The sequence below is a fragment of the Haliotis rufescens genome, unplaced genomic scaffold, assembly GCF_023055435.1.
Source record: "Haliotis rufescens isolate VD_foot unplaced genomic scaffold, xgHalRufe1.0.p SCAF_10, whole genome shotgun sequence".
Lineage (NCBI taxonomy): Eukaryota > Metazoa > Mollusca > Gastropoda > Lepetellida > Haliotidae > Haliotis > Haliotis rufescens.
This window is the reverse complement of record NW_025963780.1, coordinates 42,711,275-42,734,434: the sequence shown is the minus strand read 5'-3', so window position 1 is coordinate 42,734,434 and position 23,160 is coordinate 42,711,275. Positions and strand designations below refer to the sequence as shown.

Sequence of the window (23,160 nt, the reverse complement as noted above, 5' to 3'; positions counted from 1 at the left end):
ACACATTTTCTGTATTGCAACACAAGTATGAAACCAGCTGTTATAACTTACCCCAACTTACAGCTTGGATATTGCCGATGCGACGTTCACTTAAAAATCTCCCAATCGTATGCTACCAATAAACACTACCGGGCAAAAGAAAGTATACATTTGAAAATTGGATTTGACCAAAAAAGTACAATCGTTTATCAAACTTTTACTAGGCTGAAAACAGTCCCTGGAACTCAGCAAACGAGGCCTAAAACACAACTGTGATACTTGTATGAAATACGCCACCATCAAATAACCATTACTTTTTTGTTTCTTTTTAACCACCTTCAAAAATTGATGTAGACTTTCTTTTGCCTGACAGTTAAGTAACATAGTATTCCCTTTGTGACTGCTTAAATTGAATCTTTGATAACATCTATCATAACAAGATAATCTCCAATAAAAACTGAACTCTTTAATAACAACTAAACGACAATGTTCAGATTCACAGGACACAAATGTCACGGAACTGCATTGGAAAAAGTTGATACAACACACGTGTTTCATCTGAGTATGCAGATTAATTGACTTAAAATTGATTAACTTACATTTATTGTACCCTTGACAGTAAACACAAAAAACAACCGTTTTTTCAGCGCCAACTTGTCCAAGCATACCTTCTAATAAGACGACAGTTGATTTGAAACATCAGTTCGCTTCAAATGTAATGTACTCGTTGCATTACAAAGCACATGGTAGAAGAAAGAACCAGAGGACTCAAAGCTCCATCATTTGACGTTTACACGGAAAGGTTTATTGTTTTGAATGTCCCCAGAGACGCACCGGTCAAACAAGAGTATGCCAGATTAGACCTAATGTTGTACAGGTAGAAAGACGCTCGCTTTCTAATCAAATCAAAGTAAACGAGATTGGGTGCTTTCTTCCACATGACTACTTGAAGGCGTTTGACGTAGAAAGAAAGACAGGTACATCAACAATGGGATGGAAATGGTCTACATCAGTATCATCGAGAGACCACTAAATCAGATCACAGAGTAGATTGTCGACAGGTTAAAAACATATATGATGGTAACGTTTTAATTACTAGAACATGATGAACCTTTGAAAGAGAAACATAATTACGGGGATCTATTGGAAATGTACATGACATCGATTTTACTTCCATTATAATCACACGGAAGATGACTGGTTTTACCGTAGCATGTTGTACACATACTACGTGTATGGACAAGTATGGACTTTCGTGACAAACATGATGTCCGATTCAATTCCCTATTTGGTTTTTTATCAAGTAAAAACACTCGCCTGATTGCTCAAAGATATTCCCAGGCAGTCATGATAAGGCTTGCAAATGGCTGACTTCAGCGTAAAACAACTTTCACTCACTCGTGTGGGAAATGGCGTTGCTTTGTTTTTCAGGTGGACAATTTATTTGCCTTTGCATGTGTTTGTGACGGGTGGCACCGGTGGGGCAGGGTGTACGCTCACCTTTTCACGAACACCTGATATAATCACTGTGATAGTGATTCATAAATCACATGAAACACATGCACATGATATAGGCGGAATCGTACAAGGGAGTCTGATTTTAGTGGAGATTTAATTTCATTTTGGAAAGGGAATTATCACTTTATTCAACATGTTCAATCATCTCACACGTGCACACTACTGGTGTTATTAGATGCAAGACAACGTGTCACACAGCTTCCTTAGTGCGTCCTAGTGAGTAGCTAGACTTACGATGTGGCCCAAAGTCTGAGGACCAACGCGCCAGTTTAAGGGCATGGCTATTTGTTTTCGGATTTGATATAAATATTGTATTTCGTCAGTACGAAAATGTCTAAAATATTTAATATCCTGAGCAGTACTTTCTTGTGATACTTTTTTTACGTCTGACATTGTACGTGGATAACTTTAGTACATAGTAGTAAACATTGATTATTGACAAATATACAGTCAGTTACATATTCACCCAACCAAATTTTCGGTCTGATATAAACGTATCTTTCACTGACTACTTAGCTATGATCCCGTGCTACAAGGGTAGCTATTATGGTAAATATGACAACAGTCAGAATTATATTAAATTTCATTAATTTCCGATTACATCTTACAGTTTCGTTTTATTAATTAAAAGCAGTATAATAATAACGTGCATCCATTCTCAGCTCCCTTTGAAGTATACAACCCCAGCTGCCTAATAGACGTTATAGAAGTGCAACAGACACATTATGTTTCGAGCATCCATTCACTGCTGGGTGAACAGAGGCATATATTGAACAAAGCCACTTGCCCAAGGAGACAAGCGTCTGTGTGGTCCAGGACTGATAAATAAGAAACACCCGAACGCGGTCGCCCATCCAACCACTCTCCGCCACCAACGTTACTCAACTGATTTGTGATCTGCACGATGCATACGGGTCCACCTATAACTGCGTATATGACATGTTTGCTTTGTTAATTAACTTTACTTTTCTTGATTGATCTAATATTGAATCAGTTTAGTCGGATTTGTTACAAGGTATTTATGTTAAAGTTAATGTCCTTTGCTTTTTCTATAAGGTGAGGTGAAATGGGGTTTAACGTCGCAGTCAAGATTATTGCACTTATATAGCGACGTGCATGCACGTGTGTGTGTGTGTGTGTGTGTGGCTGCTTGTACTAGTCCGGACTGATGCCGATTTATGGTGCTAGCACACTGAGATACCATGCCGCAGTTTTTACATGAATACCCCACTCAGACATAGTATACTGACTCCGAGCCGACCAGTCCTTGTTTTAGCCCCTTAATGCCGAGCGCCAGACAGGGTAACAACAAGTACAATCTTTTAACGTCTTTTTGGTATGACGCGGCCGGGGATCGAACCCCGGACCTTCCGCTCTCTGGGCGGACGCTCTACAACAAGACCACGGAGGCGGCCCTTTCTCTATAAATGGCATTTCATTCTGCTTTTAACAACAAATACGTAATACAAAAGTTGTAGAACTCAACTTCCAAATTGTCCATGTTCACTCTGCCTTGGTCATATGTCAGTGAGTGCAACGCTTCATCTGCGGTAACTGAAATAATATTGTCTACCTAAGACATTCTCAGCTCGATTGAAAAATTCAGCGTAGGAGATGGGAAAATATTATTATTCTACACACCGATGTTTTCTCATACTGTCGCTTACTACGCAAGAGTTAAAAGTAAGAAAACATGACATATCGTTATATAGGCCACAAAAGAACACCGAGTCGAAGATACCGATACGAAACTGTATATTTAGGCCATGGAAAAATCTCCAGTTGCTTCAGTCGAAAAATGTTTATCTAAAGAACACTATTACTTAATACAGACAGGTCCCAAGCCGACAGGATTAACTGACGCAATAGTCCCTTCTATGAGGCTATACTGTCACCACGTACCGAGCCAGTGCCAGCCAGTCGACTTCCTGCAGAAGGGTTGAAATATTCAGTTGGTTGATTGGACTGTGATGTCCCAGGCGGGGAACGTTTTCAGACACATTGCCAATGACTAGAAATTATATCAGTTCCAAAGCACGGAATCATGAATAACAAAGTTAACATAGCCCAGTGTGCATGTGTCGATAATACTCCAACTGCTAAAATCGGTAAACAGAAAATACCACCAAAATATTGAAGCCGTGCTTTAAGTTTCTGTACAGAAAAAAACCCATTATTTTTATGTTGGTTGGTTGGCACGCAGCAATATTCCAGCTATATGACGGTATTCTGTAAATAATCGAGTCTGGACCAGACAATCCAGTGATTGACATCATGAGCATCGATCAACGCAATTGGGATCGATGACATGAATCAACCAAGTTAATTTTATGTAAACCACAATGCATCCTTGCGATAGGCACATACCTCCATAAAAAATTTCAAAAGAAAAGCTCTATATACCTATTATTTTTTCAAGCTATGTTTGTCTGAACCTTTCAGTAATATTGGTTTTCGTTACAGGATATATTATCCTTAAATTCACATTGAAGTTATTCCCGTTTTTAAGTTACGTGTCTAATTTGTTATAATCAAATAGCAGCAATTACATACGTCATTTAATAAATCGACCCGTGAAGATCCGTGTAAGAATTGATTTTCATTAATCCATGCTTGTTGTAAGAGACGACTAGCGGGATCGGGGGGTCGGGCTCGCTGACACGGTTGATGCATGTCATCGAAGCCCAATTTCTCAGATCGATGCTCATGACGTCAATCACTGGATTGTCTTGTTCAGACTCGATTATTTACAGATCGCTTTCAATATAGCTGAAATATGCGGCGATAAACAACAACAAACAAACAAACTTAGTAAATCGCGATCGGAAGACTAATTTTCGAAATATACAGTAAACTACGGTTATAACGACTACAAAGGGACTACTAATTTTAGTTCGCTATAACCGTAATTCGTTATAAGCATATATACAGCATAACTACAACAAATAGTCGGGACTAAAAAAGTTAGTTCGTTATATCCGTCAGTTCGTGATAAGCGTGTTCGTTATAACCGTAGTTTACTGTATAGGGATTATTAGAATCTGAAAAATAATTGATTTCTTCTTTCTTCAAGACTGATTATAAGACAAATCGAACGTTGACTTAGGGAGGTTACCAAACAGGTACATTGCGGCACTAGAAGATGCCCATACGCAATAGTTGTTAATCGCAAATCTAATAGGGAGTCTAAATCAAATGAATATTCTTAATACACAGTAAAAAGCAATGTCGCAATAGACGAAATAGTTAATCACTCTTACCGTAAACGTTATTGTATCAGGATGTCTCCAGAGATTTGCTCGGTGTTGAGCTCAGTCCGGTACAGCAGAGAAAGGACGGATCTGGTGGCATGTAATGTCAGCAAGGATCTTGCTAAATAACATCCCTTCATCTGATGATCACTCCCATGGGGGCGGGATCAGTTGTTACCTCTACGCCCGTGTGTGATGCATGAAGAACGTGCCTTCTGTGCTCGCTGTCTCTTCACGGTAACGGTGGCGGGCGAAGTTATCGAACGACCATGAATTCAGAGGCGATGTCGATGTCTCGCTTGCTTTTACTTAAACGGCGCTAGACGTAGTGTCGAACTTTCCTGAATTGAGCGGCGTTGTCTACTCTTTTACTTTCACTGTAACTGTGGTAGACGTTGTCGTTGACTGTTTCTGAATTGAGCGGCGATGTCTACGCTTTTACTTTCACTGTAACTGTGGTAGACGTTGTCGTTGGCTGATTCTGAATTGAGCGGCGTTGTCTACGCTTTTACTTTCACTGTAACTGTGGTAGACGTTGTCGTTGACTGATTCTGAATTGAGCGGCGTTGTCTACGCTTTTACTTTCACTGTAACTGTGGTATACGTTGTCGTTGGCTGATTCTGAATTGAGCGGCGTTGTCTACGCTTTTACTTTCACTGTAACTGTGGTATACGTTGTCGTTGGCTGATTCTGAATTGAGAGGCGATGTCTACGCTTTTACTTTCACTGTGACTGTGGTAGACGTTGTCGTTGAACGTTCCTAAATTCATTGGTGGGTCGACTCGTTTGCGTTCACTGTAACGCTGGTTGGTATAACCGTTTAGCGTCCCTCCATTCAGCGGCGTTGTTTACACGTTTACCAAGGCAACGTAGTAACCGTAGACCAAATGCATCATCTACGACGTTATTGCACAAAACAGCTGTACACGAATTAGGGAACGTTTCAAAGGTTTACGAGATCAACTGTTTACTTCACCTGGCGTACATCTCTGATCAAAGTATCCATGTAGGAGCAGACATCAATAACGCTGACACTGTGCTGCTCGATTGTGTCACAGCTGTGGGCATTGCGATGTACCGGAATGCATTGAGCTATACCCAAGGGCTGGAGCACCTACAGAAACACGTGACCTCAATAACTTGATTTTGAACAAGACACAATTGTTGTAACTGCAAGTTTGGACATTTGTGTAGAAACGCACAGTGACGCTAAAAATAGAAAGATAATATATACCTAGTTTTAAGATAAAGAAGCGTTTGGAAAGAGTCCTCGATGTCGGCCTTCAGAATGCTGAAGCTTTAGGTTGATCTGAGTTAGCGCACTCACTTGATCGAAGTATTGACACCAAACACTTCAAGCTATCCTCTTTGATGGATTTCAAGAACTGTTCACTTCTGTTGTGTCAAACGTAAGAACTAAACCAAGCGGGACATTATACTGTAAAAGTACCTTTTGGTACATAACGAGTCACAGAATTTCGGCCAGGCGATCAGCCTTGAAAAAGTTAAAGAATTCAATTGCAATATACTGTCTGGCGATCTGTTGTGGATAAGTGTGACGTTTAAAATAAAAACTATTGGGTGAGTTGGCGAGTTCATAAGCTGTCGTGGCCTTTTATTCCCGGGTTTTAATTCTTGGCATGCTGTCCCTCTGTTGCAAACTTTTGTGGGGGGCACGGCTGGCCAAGTCGTCTAAGGCGCCGCGATTCGCGAGTTGCGTCCCTTGGGCACGCCAGAAACCTATGATTGTGGGTTCGAATCCCGGTTCGCCCCAATTATGTTTCAGGGTTTGTCAGCACCATACCCGTGCTCGTGTGTTTCACCGAAGTGGTAAACGTTTGAGACCTGCATCACTTCGGGCTTTCCTCCCACATTAAGCTGACACGCCGTGAAATAAGTGGAATACTGATAAAAGCGGCGTTAAACCCAACTCACTCACTCACTGTAAACGTTTGTGAACTTTATATCTAAAATGTCCACGAGACACTTAAGGTTAGATGTTCCCGCTAACGAGGGCATTACAACCTGTTAATGATTACTCATGACATGTGTCAAACTATATCTGCCTATTTCTATATACAGGCCTGATAAGGACTCAGAATAACATGACATTTTACAGATTAAAAGCTAAATTAAGGCTAAGTTTACACCATGGCAATCATTGATAGCGAATTACAAACTTTACCATGAAAATCGTTTTGGGAAAACACGTGACCTCATCAATTGTTTGATGATGTCATATGATTTGAATACGTCATTTTCTTTTGTTTTCTGGTTTGTTTTGTTGACCAATAAACCGATTCAAACAAGCTGGTCTTTACAGATTAAAATAAAAAATGCAGCAAAGAGGGTTTGGGTGATCCTGGCACAGTCAGGCTGGTTAGGCTCATCATCAGCTCAGGGCCCTTGCCTCCTCTACACGCAGCCCTGACAGCGAATGGGACTTCTCCCAGGAAGCGCTACCTAGTCAAACCAACCCAGAACTATTCGGAGAATGTGAAAACTCCCCAACACTGCAGCCTCCTGCATTACCCAGATGGTCAGAAGGGTTGTATTCCTGGTAGCAAACCCGGGTATTCTCCCGATGTCAGTCAACAGATTGGGAGGTACCAAACCTAGGGCACCCAGAACAATGGGGAGTCGGACAACTTGGTACTTGGGATGCAAGCGTGACATTTCGAAAGAGAGGTCCGCATATTTGCCATGTTTTGAATTTTGTCAATCACAAAAGTGTCAAAAGATGTAAGCGTGACACATCAAAAGCATATTTGCCATGCTTTTCCCCTATCTTGTCAATCACATTGCTGTCAAAAGGGACAGAAAATTCAATGATATAAATGATTTCATTGGATTTATCAAAAACGACAAGATAAGGTTTGTTGGACTGGATATGTCTGAGGCTGTAAACGGGCCTATTCCAAAGAATTTTGTATTCATCATTTTCCATGACGCCCTCTACATATTCCGGGGCGTACCATGGGTGGACCTCTGTGACAAAACCACAAGCATGGCGAAGACGGTAATAAAATGATCGAGCCACCCCATCATGTCGCTTAAGATACTGTGTCTGTGCCAAAGCTAGGCATCCACTGACAATGTGTTGGACAGTCTCATTAAATTCATTCCATAATCTACATTTCATGTTCACATTTTGATGCAAAATCACACGTTGACGGTTTCGAGTGGGAAGTGACTGGTCCTGAGCAGCAAACAGAAAGCCTTCTGTTCCACTTTTCATGCCAGCCGATTTCATCCAAGCGAAGGACTCTGCAGGATCGCTAATCTTCTCAACACACTGCACATAAAACCGATGCAGTGGTCGTTCAGAAAGCCTCTCCTTTAAAGCCTGAGTCGGGACCGACTTGATATGGCACTTCGCTTGGTTGACACTCATTTCTGTACCGTCCAGCAGTACAGAACCATCAACACAATCAACACCGACATTGAGATTATGTCCCACATCCTTGGCTCGTTTTATAAAACTGTGGAATGCCTTGTTTTCATCATGAGTCTTGGCATGCTTCAAAAGAGGATCATCGGACAAATAAATGTGTGCAAAAGTGCACAAAACAATTCTATCATGAAGAGCCCCAACGTTAATCAAACCACGTCCTCCCATAATGATTGGTAAATATAAGCGATTGAGGGAAGAGCGAGGGTGGTGGGATCTATTGTCTGACATGATTCTTCGTGTGAGGGTCTCAATACCCTGAATTTCTTGTTTCGTCCAATCAACAACACCAAAAGAATATGAAGGACGAGTACAGAATAAGTATTTGTGGCTTTGACTTTATTCCGAGCGTTCAGCTCTGAACTCCAGATTTTCTTAAGTCGACATTTGTACTCTGCCCGAAGTTTTTCCTTGATATGGGCATTCTGGAGTTTGTCCCTAATCTGCATCCCTAAGTGCGTATAGGCCTGACCTTCCACGAGATGGTCTATAACACCTCCTCCAAGTAAACTGACTGACCCTCCCTCTTCTACCTTGCCGCGTTTCAGATGAAGAATGTTGCATTTGTCGAGTCCAAAGGACATGCCGATATCAGAAAAGGATTCGACAAGGAGAATCTGTTTTTTGAGTGTTGATCCTCCATTGGCAACAAGTTCAAGGTCATCCATGTAAAGAAGATGAGTTAGAGATGTTTGAGATCTCTGCTGAGGAGGTCCAGGATGATAATCTTCCTCTTTGCTTTGCAAAAAGCTTAAAGGATTTAATGACAAACAGAGAAGCAAAGGACTGAAAGAATCGCCCTGAAATATTTCTCTTCTAATAGAAATGGGTTCCGAAGTCACCACCTGCCCCTGCGAATACATCTCAAGTTGAGTTGACCAGCAATTCATTAAAGACTTGAATAAAGCAAGTAGTCGCTCGGGTAAGTCAATACATTCCAGTGATTTCAAAATCCATTCTTGAGGTACAGAATCATAAGCTTTTCTGTAGTCTATCCACCACATTGAGAGGTTACGGTGGTAAGTTTTAGCCTCTTCAAGGATCATTTTCTGAACCAGCAATTGATCCTTTCAACCCCAACATTATTATTATTTTTATTATTTTTATTTATTTATTTTTTTATTTTTATTATTATTATTATTATTTATTTTATTTTATTTTATTTTATTTTATTTTATTTTATTTTATTTTATTTTATTTTATTTTATTTTATTTTATTTTATTTTTTTATTTTATTTTTATTTACTTTTGAGCAAAATTCGCGCATCAACCTTGTTATTCCGAAAATAGTCATACAAGAGAACTGGGCCACATGCTCAACAGCTAGAAAGACGGAACCCAGTCTTTGAAATGGCTGCGTGAGGGAAACAGATCGTCCTTCGGCTAGGGAAGATATGAGTGGTCACGAATGTGTAGGTCAATGACAATCACTAATAGAATGTATGCTTGAGCAAGCCCTGGACTTCTTTACGCACTAAGTCTGTTCAGCTGATGATCCCTTTGTTCATGCTGCTAAGTCTGGTATAAATATGTAATTAACTATCCCACTGAAGGTTTCACGATAAGAACGTTAAAGAACATTCTGAGGAAGGTTTCATTCTAGGGTTTATTTCATGTCCAGAATCACTTCTTTGTTCTTGACAGTGAATACTGAATGAAACTGAACTTTTTCTGGACTTTTATATACCAGCCATACTTGTTCACTCAACACCTCAACACTGCCATGAAATTCTTGACTAACACATTTAGATTGCCGGTTTTAATGTATAAATGACAGTGGAAAAACGTAAGTTTTTGAAATTGCATTTTGCAGTGTCACTCACATTACGTAATTATCCTAATTACACTGGATTGATATATCTGGGACTTATATTAACATCCCCATGATGTAGACACGTTACTGCAAGTTTTCAAACGTCAGCCCTATGTCTCACTAACATTGTTAGAACCTGCTTCTCTGGACTGTGATGGCTGATCCCGGCCTCGGCCATCTTGGCTCAGTGATCAGCACCGGATTGCTTGTCGTGGTAGACGACATCGCTGCTATTGAAGTGTGAGTGTATACATTGACAATGAGTGAGCGATTTCCCTGTTAACAAGCATGGTAGACGAAAAGCGACAATCTACGTCAGTGGCAGGAACGGGAGTTGTGATGAGTAGTTGACAAGAGCATCCAACCCGGCTAACTAGGCCCGGCGACAAATGCCTGGTTATCAATAAGACATGACACACTGTTGCTTCCTATCTCTGTACAAATGCCACGAACTCACGTCACACTGCTGTACCCACTTTGTTATGACATGTCCTGTGCAAGCATGTAGGTTAATCTTTTCTAAGCTAGTCGTCTATGCTTTCCTTAAATAAGTCTGGCTTGGAGTACTGGTGGTCGATATGAAACGCTGAGCTATCCTCGTGTAAACTGAAGGGACAAGGCGTTAATGTTGGAGGTAAATATGACGTTACGTCACTCATCGTGACGTTGAATAACTCATATCTGAAGGTCAATATACTCTGGAAAGACATGTAACCATATATCACAATGATACAGACTCTGATTGTTATTGAATCTAATGTTTGCTGTGTGACCGTGCGTGTATACTTAAAGGCTAAAGTAGCTGTGATCATGTTCATATTTGTCATATGGATATTCTTAAGAAGTGCGTAAATTAAAATGATAAAATATACAGTAAACTACAGTTATAACGAGCTCAAATGGACCAGTAATTGAAGTTCGTTTTAACCGTAGTTCGTTATAAGCATGCATACATCAATACAGCAAATGACGGGGCCAAAATTAAGTTCGTAATATCCGTCAGTTCGTTTTAAGCGTGTTCGTTATATACGTATTTTACTGTATTTGGGTTTCGTGTGGATTGTGGGGATCACCATAAGCATGTTAATATGTTTTCATCAAAATGCGAAAAAAGCAAATACAAAAACTGTCAATTGATTTTTTTGTGTGAACTATGTGTAGAGCAGTCGAAAATTGTAAGAAATTGAATATATGTCTATCTTTTACAACAATACTTATACACTGACAGATGAATGATCTGCCGAGTCAAATATTCAACATAGTTATCATTTTTAATTTATCAATAAATCTATTGGATACCAGTTATTTTGTCTTGAACATGTGTGCAACCATTATGATATCAAAATGCATAGATTCACTTCAACCGAGATGTAACACCCAACATTATATTGGAACTGGGAACCGATTGTGTCCCTTTAACTTTGTAGCGTTAAATATGCACACTCCTATTCATATGCCTATGCATATGCCAATCCACACATGTATTTATGTACATAGTCATACAGAGATTCGTATACCTACCCATATTGTGATACATAGACATATTCATATACCTATCACTGTACATATTTATGTTGCTATTCATACACCTATTCACATAATTATTCGTATACCTTTTCATATGTACCTATTCATATTATCATACATATCAATATAATTTGATGAATGTTGAAACATGTAAGTGATTCTGACTTATAAATCAGTTCACAGACAATATGAGATCAATTGAAGACCTTGAGATGTTCGGCTTATCGTGAATCAGAAGATGAAGATATTTGTGTTTTTCTGTCTGAAGCTAGACTCATTAACCATGTTCACCACGCGAGGGCATATCGGTAGAATGTCATTAACGGACCGTCCTGCTTGATAAATGATAGACGATCGATACCACAAACAGGGTAAATCTTCGTCTTGCGTTTTGTTGACCCATCTGTTCAATCTAGAGAAGACTTCTCAGCTACATGCAATGAGTAATAAATTGCCCAAATTATTTAATCTGAAAATACCTTTGCTTCCCATGCAACTAACTGTTAACACTTGTGGTGGCGGGGTAGCCATGTGGTTAAAGCCTTCGCTCGTCACGCCGAGGGACCCGGTTCGATTCCAACGCGGGTAAAATGTGTGATGCTCATTTCTGGTCCCCCACCGTGATATTGCTGGAAAATTGCTAAAAAGGGCCCAAAACCATACTCACTCACTATAAAATATTGATAATTTTGAGAAAGGATTGTACTGAATAGACAGGTCACTGGCCCTACTGACATGTACTGTTGAATTAACTTGCCCCCTTCGTTGATGTTACTATACACAGGCGTCGGGCAATGGGAACCGTAAACTGCCTATAAACCGTTCTGTGTCTATAGAAATATAACGTCAACACCAGATAATAATCCTTCGGCCAGAGGCAAAATAGTGGTGAATTATATGAACGGACCACCGAAATTTATTGATGACACCAGCTGTTCGCGTAAAGGGTATTCACATCTTCCCGAGGCAAGGGCATTAACTGACTATAAAAGTCCAGTTTCCACCCTTGCCGAAATAGGTTGGAATTCCGGAGTTACATTTTGGTTGAACTAAAGAGTCTGTGCATAGTCCAATCAAATCGCGTAACGAACTAAACATCCGGTTCGCAAACAACGTGGATTTCAACGTGCTGATTTCGGTCGACTGCAGGATTTGCAAAACTTGTGTACAGATCTGATGCACTTCGCGAGGTAAGATAACTTATTACAATATACATTTTGATTATCGATCAGATCGTCTTGACTGGTAGATGCCATTCTGTTTGAAGCAGATGCAAGCAATATAGCATATTGATTGGTCAATAGAAGGGACATAGAAGGGACATAACTCGTAATAGCCACTGGTTGCGCTACGATCGAGCCTAGTTCGGCTAGGGTGGAAACTGGGCTTTTAGAGTCAGTTAACGCCCTTGCCTCGGGAAGATGGGATAAACATTCCCGCTCTACAAATGTATCCCCCTTTAATGAAAGGACATCTTTCCACTATAAATGCACGCTAACTAATCTGTCATTATGGTTTACCAGTGACCGATGCTTGCTGATGACACCAAAACAGAAATACTCTATAAAAGTAGATGTAAATGAACATTGCCTATGAACATTTAAGAACAATCATCAGTCATAAAAAATAACGTTATACCCGGGCCATAGTAATTAAGACCCCAGCACGCCACTTTATGTCGTACAAGACAATTTATTTGGATCGGTGAGGTGAGGTGAAATTGGGTTTAACGTCGCGTCCAAGATTATTGCACTTATATAGCGACGTGCATGCACGTGTGTGTGTATGTGTGTGTGTATGTGTGTGTGTGTGTGCGCGCGTGCGTGCGTGCGTGCGTGCGTGCGTGCGTGCGTGTGTGTGTGTGTGTGTGTGTGTGTGCTGCTTGTACAAAGTACCATCTTTTAACGCCTTTTGGTATGACGCGGACGGGGATCGAACCCCAAATCTTCCGCTCTCCGGGCGGACTCTCTACCACTAGACCACGGATTTGGATCGGGTTGTCAACCTAGGTTGATTGAGTGTCATAATACAAATAACTGGTTCATCTGTTGCCTATGTTTACAAGCCGTTTTGCTGAATAGTGATGTGATTCGGCGTGTGGAACCTGCATTGCAACCCGCGACAAGCACATGTCACATCGAACAAACGTTTGCCCAAAACTAAACGTGTTAAGCTGACATTGGATGTTGTAATGAGTGAGTGTGATTGTCTTTACGCCGCTTTTAGCAATATTCCAGCAATATCACGACGGGGAACACCAAAATTGGGCTTCACACATTGTACCCATGTCGGGAATCGAACCCGGGTCTTCGGCGTGATGAGCGAACGCTTTAACCACTAAGTAGCCGACCACCTACTGGATATTTAACAAGGAGCAATTACTGATTTCCTGGCGAAGATGTTAAAATGTGGTAAAATATGTAATTGGTGACGTCTTCCTTTCAGATGGGGTTTTGTGGGAAAATATTCGTACAGTATAATAAAGACGTTGTTATCAATAATTGTTTTGAGTACTGTTGCTATCAGTAAGATCCACCCTTTTTATGCGACCATTGACCTCTTTATCATCGTTTGAGATGATGTTAAGAGAAGACATTATCCAAGAAAATGTTACCATTATGGGATTTGTGGACGGTATACACTTAACATGCCATGTTACATGTAACATGACCCATCGTGCATTAAGGCCTCCCTTCACTGAGTAATATAAACATCTTCCATTATGCATCGAGCATCTTCATGGAGACCCTGCCTAACATGGAGATGCAATCTCAGCTCTTTGTATGAAAACCTCCTCGACTACCTACTTCCTGTATTGAATCAGGATCATTGGTGAATATAGGATAACAAGCGTGAAGACAGCCTATGAATAAATAATAAAACTCCTCTCAACAAAGCTAGTTGTATGGTCTCTAAATTAAAATACGGCGCTTTTATGAGAGAGAATATTTTTACCTAAGTGTCACGCATCAGCACATCTTAAAACGGTACATTTAACAATAGAATCTGGCGTGGCACTGGTGTCTAGCGGTATCCGGCTTATGAGACAATGCTATCATTAAAAAAATTATACTCTTAAAAATATATCTACACTGACGTATAAGAAACACACATGTACATGCTCATGGCTTAAGCAGGTAAGCACAGGATACAAGTCATAGGTATTTCTTGTAATTGAATCAGGATCTTGAGTTAATATAGGATAACGATCGTAGAGGCAGCCTATGAATAAATAATACATTTCCCCTTAACAAAGTTAGTTAAATGGTCTCTAAATTCAACATCTGAACTACGGCGCTTCCATGTATATCTTGTAATGCTCAGGATCTTCTTATCGGTTCGTGTGATTGTTCTAATTACGACCCGGATCTCCAGGACTTTACGGCGCAGGTCGCTGGCCACGTCAATGTACGCTTGCAGCAGCATCGGGATCTACTGGAATGACATGGCGATTAGGTGCCTCACTCTGTCAGTTAGGGTTCGAATCCCGGATGGAACTCAAGCCAAAAAGTACAAGAATCGGTACTTCACTGAGAAAGTGTTATCCCAAATATAACATTTGTTACATTTGACCACTTTCTAAATGGCATTGTGTGTTCATAGCTTTCGGCCGTGTCAGTCGTGATAATTTACACTTGTCAGAGGGGTACACAAAGTACGTGATCTAGACTACCAGTTGTCAGACTTTCACTTTGGTGGCTGAGTGGGTGTGATCGGTAACGATCTTCTCGTGAGCTCAAAGATTTGTGTTGGATGGGTTTTCAGTAAAAGTGAAACATTATGCACACGGTTAATCCTACATAGACAGTTAGATATAGACAGACCCATGTAGAAAGATTTAAACATGATTTTTCTTATAAAGAAGGACATACATTTGAACACGTCTTTTCAGTTACCGCTAAAAAGTATATTTTCTTTTATTTACAACTATGAGCCTGTTTATTTGTTCTAAAGAAAAACACCTTGAACTAAAGTAATTGTTGTGACGGCAATTTCTTTTCTTTAACAGTCTGAAGCATAATTATTTTTGGAAGAAATTTCGGGCCTTACTTGATTTTTTCGATAAAATCACAGCCCCACTCCACAGATATTCAAATGTTCGGTCACCATGCCGATTCTTTACGTTTTGTAAACATTTGTATTTTTCATATGAAACCAACGCCATTTTCCCCGTGCGGTCAGCCACTTGACAGACAGACAGACAGAAACGTAAGGACACTGGCCCATTATTCATTTCAATACGTTTTGGCAGCTTTGTCATGATTGCCTGTGATTAGAAGTTGACAGCATGAACACAACCCACATCCAGGGGTACCGCGCAATCAGCCATTTCACACGTTGTGTTCATCTGATCTTCATATATGTAAGTCGGCGCTTGCGATAAGACGTTACAATGGCATTATTGCGGCCGTGCATAGCTGTGTCCCTTAGACGCGTCAGAATCCTATATTCGTGGGTTCCAATCCTAGGTCCTCCTTAATAGCATGCGTCACTCACTCACTGTGTCGAGGAATTGATAGTACACACAACATTAATCATCATTTGTGCGGTAACATTTCACTGCCGAACACAAATGAAGCAGTTTAAAGGAATAATAAATACATTACCATAATATCTTCATAATTACCGATGCAAAACAACCTTCATCGTACATACCCGTATATATGAATATGCCTCTATTCCATTCATCTTCCCGAGGCAAGGGCGTTAACTGACTGTAAAAGAACAGTTTCCACCCTTGCCGATCTAGGCTGAATTTCCAAGCTCGATCGTCGCGCCACCAGTGGCTATTACGAGTTATGTCCCTTCTATTGACCAATCACTATGTTATATCACGTGCATTTGCTTCAAACAAAATGGCGGCTACCAGTCAAGACGATCTTACCGATAATCAATATCTATATGGTAAAAAACGGGTCTTACCTCGCGAAGTGCATCAGTTAACTTGAGCAACTTGATTAAAATCATGAACAAATTTGTAAAATATCTGTCGACGCCCAGCTGGCGGTACACATGATATGCAAATCCTGCATGTTGAAATCCATATTGTTTGCGAACCGGATGTCTAGTTCGTCACGCGATTTGATTGGACTATACATAGACTCGTTAATCCAGCCAAAATGTAACTCCGAAATTCCAGCCTTGTTCGTCAAGGGTGGAAACTGCACATTCAGAGTTAGTCATTGCCCCTGTCTCGGGAAGATGTAGTCCATTCAATAGTAACGAATACACGTTTAATACACATTAAAATAATACACAAGGTGCTATAGATTTCCCAGGAGGCTGTTATGTGTATAACCGACAGTGCATATTTAACACTGACTTATCACTGACGAAGTGAAAACGTTACGAACACTTCTGAAACTTTCGTTATTTGACGCATCAGTGACAAGAATGATGTCCGATGCAATTCCCTATTTTGACTTGTACAGTTTGTTCACGTGTTTCAAGTGAACAATTGACCTGCCTTTGCATGTGTTTGTTATGGTGTAACCGGTGGGGCAGAATACGCTCACATTCCTCGAACACCTGGTATCATCACTATTTGATAGTGATTCATTGATACATGATCTTGATTTTGTCGGATCGTACATTGGACTTTTATGATTGTGGAAATGTGTTTTTATAATTATTAAAAGGGTTTTATCGCTTGTATTCAGCCTAGTTGGAGCAGAGAAAGAATCTCTTGGCTGTAGTGACTGATAGTCTCTGTACGTTTGTGACAGTGATCGGTACCACAATCAGAGTGAGTGAGTATGGTTTTACGCCGCTTTTAGCAATATTTCAGCAATATCACGGCGGGGGACACCAGAAATGGGCTTCACACATTTTACCCATGTCGGGAATCGAACCCGGGTCTTCGGCGTGACGAGCGAACGCTTTAACCACTAGGCTACCCGACCGCCCCACCACAATCAGAAGGACAAAGGTGTTAATATATTGTTGGAAGAAACAAACATTCCAGCAAAGTCCAAACGATCTTCCCATCATTTGAATAATTACAAATGCATTAACACGTGACAATGAAACTAATGCACAAAAGCCTTTGTGTATTGGACTTTTGAACTATGTATTATTTTAACGAAATTAAAACAACTGAGCACTCTTCTCCATTTCAGCTTAATCGTCGCACTGTTAATTCGTCCTGTCTTTTTATCGACAAATACAAACTTGATGGCATCATTAATGACGTCACAATATGTGACTTTTTATTAACACGATCGCATGGTTGATTAGAGGTAAAGATCGCAGTTCGTACAGTACAGAAATATTCCATTTACTGTACGTTTCTATTGTTTTTCACAGAAGAATAATTTATTGACAGAAATCATGTAGGAAACAGTTTCAGAGAGACACCGTGCATACATTTCGATAGTAACGTAACGTGCGGTTAAGTTCCTTTCGCGAGAGCATCAGTGATTTCGCATTAACGCCTCTTTGAGCACAATTTTCATTGATGTCAGTGCGTGTCAGCTTGACGTTGGGGAAATGACCGAAGGGTTGCACGTCTCAGACGTTTACCGATTTGTTGAAAGCCACGAGCACAGTAGGGCGGACAAACCTTGGAACCAACCAGGGCGAATCTTTGATTCGAACTTCGAATAGGTATCATCCCCTAGATTTAACAGCACCATACCCGTGCACAGGTTTTAGCATATTTATCAGTTACATATTTTTCTTCCTTTAGTGTAAATTCAAATAACACACAATGTTCAACGTACTAACCACTATATGTTTTATTTAACGTTTGTCCTAGTTCATGTAATCCAATCTGAGTGAGTATGGTTTTACGCCGCTTTTAGCAATATTCAAGCTATATCACGGCAAGGGGGCACCAGAAATGGGCTTCACACATTGTACCCATGTGGGGAATCGAACCCGGGCCTTCGACGTGACGAGCGAACGCTTTAACCAATGAGGGGACCACAACCCCTTATCCAATCTGGGGTGGGGCCATATGGTTGACGGGGATCAATGTTTGTTTGTTTGTGAGATTGTTCATCACCGTACAGTGAGCTCATTCACTCCTAGTGTAAGTCACCCTTGGATCTCGTTAGAAAGACTTTAGCCTTTTGCCTCTGTCATATATATACATTTCCAACACCAAATAGCCATGGAACAAAAGTCGATAAATTCCCCATATATCTTTAGGAAAGGAGAAAAAAATACAAGTTCGGGTCAATATTTGCAACTCACAACTTACAAAACGTTAAAACGTGTGGAGTTTGCTGTCAAGTAATCTCCACAGTTAACGACATATGTTGATGATGCTGCGTCGCCTAGATGCTATCGGTGAGATGTACGGGAGCAGCAGGAGGGAGAGGACAAAGTGGGAACAAGAGAGTCTCAAGCTCGATCACAAGGAACCTGGATCTCGCCTAATCGTACACGCCTATTGCACATGAGCGCGACTGACCCCTTTCCGTAATCTAAAAGCAGAGTCCGTTGCATGATTACTTAAACTGTATACACGCGTCTGGCCGCCCTGCGATCATTTCATTTGTATATTATTAGGGGCGGTTGGGTAGGTTTGTGGTTAAAGCGTTCGCTCGTCACGCCGAAGATCCGGGTGGGATTCCCGACATGGGTACAATGTGTGAAGCCCATTTGTGGTGTCCCCCGCCGTGATATTGCTGGAAGATTGCTAAAAGCGGCGTAAAACCTTACTCATGCGGTGTGTATATTATTATTTCGCGTGGCCGTCACCCATGACCGAAACGCTTCCCTTGTACATCGTTCGCTGCAAAGGTGTCCGATTTCAAGAATAAGCCCCCTTGAATGTATGAAGATCTTCCTAAAGTTAATAGTCCGGAAATTGGAGTTCCCGGACTGACGAGGTTCAAGGTGCACCTGATCCTCACGGAAATTCCATATTGATAATCCAAAAGTTTATTCCCGATATCACGTTATGAATATATCTCAGCTTCTCGTCACCTCTCCCTGACCAGAATTCCATGCATTGTAAGTCTTTTCTGTAAGAAGTTTAAAGACAAGAATGGGTTATCAATCATATTTCAAACTGCAATCTTTTCGTATTTCTGCTATCCATCTTGTTTATGCCATTGTCCATATTTACAGTTCATTCACGATTCAATGTTAAGAAAGCACACTGGTAGACAATAGGCGCCATAAGGGTTTTACTGTCATATTACAAATTATCAATTCTTTTTATTATTTTGAAAACTGCGATGTGACGTGAACAGAAATGAACTGAGATTAAAGTTTTATTTCCTTTTTCTCATAATATACTATCCTATTTATGATTACGCATTAATCATAAACAAATTTTCTTTATCTGGTCGACAATTTCGCATCACGTTACGGACGTTTTCTTAGCAAATCCATATTAAGTATTTGTCTTTCCACGTTTATCAAAAAGAAGTCTACCGCACTGAAAAGAATGTGTACGGTACCGCAGGGCGAGGTGTCTCACTTAACCAGTCCTAAAAATGTACAAATTTGCAATAAAAATTTCTCTTTAAAGCCAACACACAAATTGGACATTGATCCTTTGGTCGTTGGTAGAGCAGTACTGTCATATCTCTGGTACAATCAGATCACTAGGTTTTCTGGAATCGTATGACAGTTTTGTAATTAGTGATCTTCAAGATAACATGGTTCATACCAGAGCAGGACGTTTACTGCGCAACACAAGGGCTAAGTATTAGTTCTAGTGTTTTATCATTAGCATCGATCCGCATACACGGCGAGTGATGTAACTTGTATCCAGTGAGATTGGCTAGATTAGAAAGTATCCAGTACTAGGGTATCCAGCATAAGCCGTTAAGCCGGACGTTAATTATATACTGGAGCAAGGTTGGAGTATCAAGATTTTATCATTACTATAAATGTCCAGATCGCCCGACCTTAATATGAGTGTGTTAGTGCATGAGTTTGATTTAACGCCGCTTTGAAGATTATTCCCGTTATATCACGGCGAGTCAGCTCGAGGTGGCAGGAAAGCCCGGAGTGATGCAGGTGTTTACCACTTTGTTGAAACCCACGAGCACGGATATGGTGCTCATAAACCTGGACCAATAATCAGCGAGAACCGGTATTCTAACACAGGTGCCTGGTACACCTAAGGGACGCAACTCTGATCTGATCACCCCCACCCACCCCGCTTTAATGCGACGCCAGATCGGCTGATTTGAGAAGTAATCCGAACGAAAGACTTTATGTAAACAGAGTGATAGCCTTTACAATACTAGAATCGACCGTCCTTAATTAACTTGTAGCAAACACGAGTGATTTAAAGTAGTTGCCAGATCACATTTGTAGGTATTCTGAGCTTTGGACATCCTAAGTATGCAGAGAGATAAGCTTTGAAGTATAAAAAACGATGACTTGTTATAGGTATATATGTATATAAGGCTGACTGATATTTCAAGCCCTACATCTAAAATTCAACTCAAGAGCGTATTGCCAATTAATCCAAATATAGCACATCGAGGGGAAAATATGGAAAAAGAAACAGAACCCTTATCAGAGAATATTACCGCATCGTCTTCACAAGTACGGGGCATGAAAGGAGGACACCCAAGTGAAGAAGTAGTGTCATTCATTGAACGACGATTTTCTTTTAGTTCTTCATATTGTGTTTGACAGTTATGGCGACTCGAGGCAATGACATGAGACGCACGGCTGTAGGCAGCATAAAAAAGGCATGCTTCTCTATTGCAAGACTTTCGTTTTGCTTTCTTAATATAGAATGTGTGATCAGCGATGTGCAAATCCCTCGTCGTAGAGATCTGCCCTATATGAGATTTCACAGCAAGACTGATTGTAAAAAGAGCCGTTGAGTTTACACTATGCATAGCATTGTATGTCCGGCGCATATCATTGTCAGGAACCACTGTGCCCTCCTGGTTGTGTTTAAAGGTAGCCATCGATTATTGCTGCTTAATGCCAGCACGAGGTGTATTTTCTTGTATTTCTGCAAGATAAGGTCAACTACTGTGTATTAGTGGTAGTAATAGCACTGATATCGTAGGCAACATGGTTTCTGTTTTAGGAATTTTAGCCTTTGGGTAGTCCTCGTTGGGTTCCTTTAATTTGTGAGACGATAATGTATATGGACACTACAGTAATGCCTCGTCGATTGTTGTTAAAAAATAAAATAATGACTACGGACATAAAGTTACGCTTGATCGATTCTTGTTGAAGAAATAACATATGAATATGGACAACACAGTTACGCTTAATCGATTGTTGTTAACGATGAATCATTAAGTAAATTACAAACTCTGGATCGCCTGATCTGGTGTAATTGTTGTTAACGGTGAAAATAGCTATCATTATGTAGCTTGACAATGAAGTCACGTCTAATCTATTATTGTTAACGGTGAATAATGAATTATATGACAACGATAAAACACCTTCTCGGTGCTGTTAACGATGAATAAAACTGTATACATTCGGTGGCACGTAGCCCTGTGCACTGGTCACAAATCAGGTGACGTTAAGTGACGTTCGATGGGTGATGGTTTTTTCAGCTTTACTCAATGAGGGTATCTCGGGGTCAGGTCCTGTCCCACACTGAAGCAGATGTAACCTGTGATATGTCCCAGCCAATGTCGGTTTTGCCTTTGACAAAACAATTACAACGTTATCGAAACATTACTAGGCTGAAAGCAGTCGCCGAAACACTGCAGATATAAGGTCTTAAACCAGGATACCCGCATCTTTTACATCACCATCGAATAACCATTTCTTGTTTGTTTCATTTTTAGCCACTATCAAGCCACATTGCTTTCTTTTGCAGTTTACATGGAGAACGGAGTTAGCCGTAATATCGTGTTGGTGACGATAAGTCATAGTATGTAGAGCAATACAGTGAGGTCTCAGCCAATTACTGGCGGTCATGTTTGGAACGAGTGCAGTATTCCTCGGGCATATTACCACGTTATTCGTAATATCGGAATAAAGAGGGGCTGCACAATATAACGCCTAAATTTGTATTAAGAACTGAATGTCATTATGGATGTGGACAACACAGTCTTGAATTGATTACCTTGAGTAATAAAGTACCACACGCATGTAAGCATCAGTGTTACACCTACTCATAGGTACAGTGCTTCATTACATGTGGGGGGCTGGGGTGGGTAGTGACGATGGGAGTGGGGGTGGGAGTTGTTCGGGTGGTTCTGAATTGCATCAGACCTATTTTTGGCACTGATTCGCCAAACTTAGAAAAGCCTTCCACATCCCTGCGATAAAACTTCTTGAAAGCTTGCTACTTATGAGGCCTTATGTAACCAAAAGTCGTATGGCGCTCTTTGAAATCTTGGTAGAAACAGCATGCTCAAGCGTACCTAAATGATAGTGAAATGTAGACACCAAGGATTGCTCCACGTTAAGGGAAAGTTGACTACTGGCAAGTCGAAGTGAGTGAGTGAGTATGGTTTTACGCCGCTTTTAGCAATATTCCAGCAATATCACGGCGGGGGACACCAGAAAATGGGCTTCACACATTGTACCCATGTCGGGAATCGAACCCGGGGCTTCTGCGTGACGAGCGAACGCTTTAACCACTAGGCTACCCGACCGCCCCGGCAAGTCGAAGTGATTCATCTTGCCATACAGTCGTGTGGATAGTTATTAGTCACTCTTTAAGTAT

General features: G+C 40.7%; 1 protein-coding gene across 1 annotated transcript in view; it reads right to left on the bottom strand.

The window, feature by feature from the left end:
* LOC124114692 (calcitonin gene-related peptide type 1 receptor-like) overlaps window positions 1-23,160 on the bottom strand; it is a 165,817-nt gene that overhangs the window by 123,575 nt on the left and 19,082 nt on the right. The window contains exon 2 of the mRNA XM_048390947.1: window positions 4,758-5,863. The gene's annotated coding sequence lies outside the window, so the exon portion shown is untranslated. The remainder of the gene's footprint in view (window positions 1-4,757; window positions 5,864-23,160) is intronic.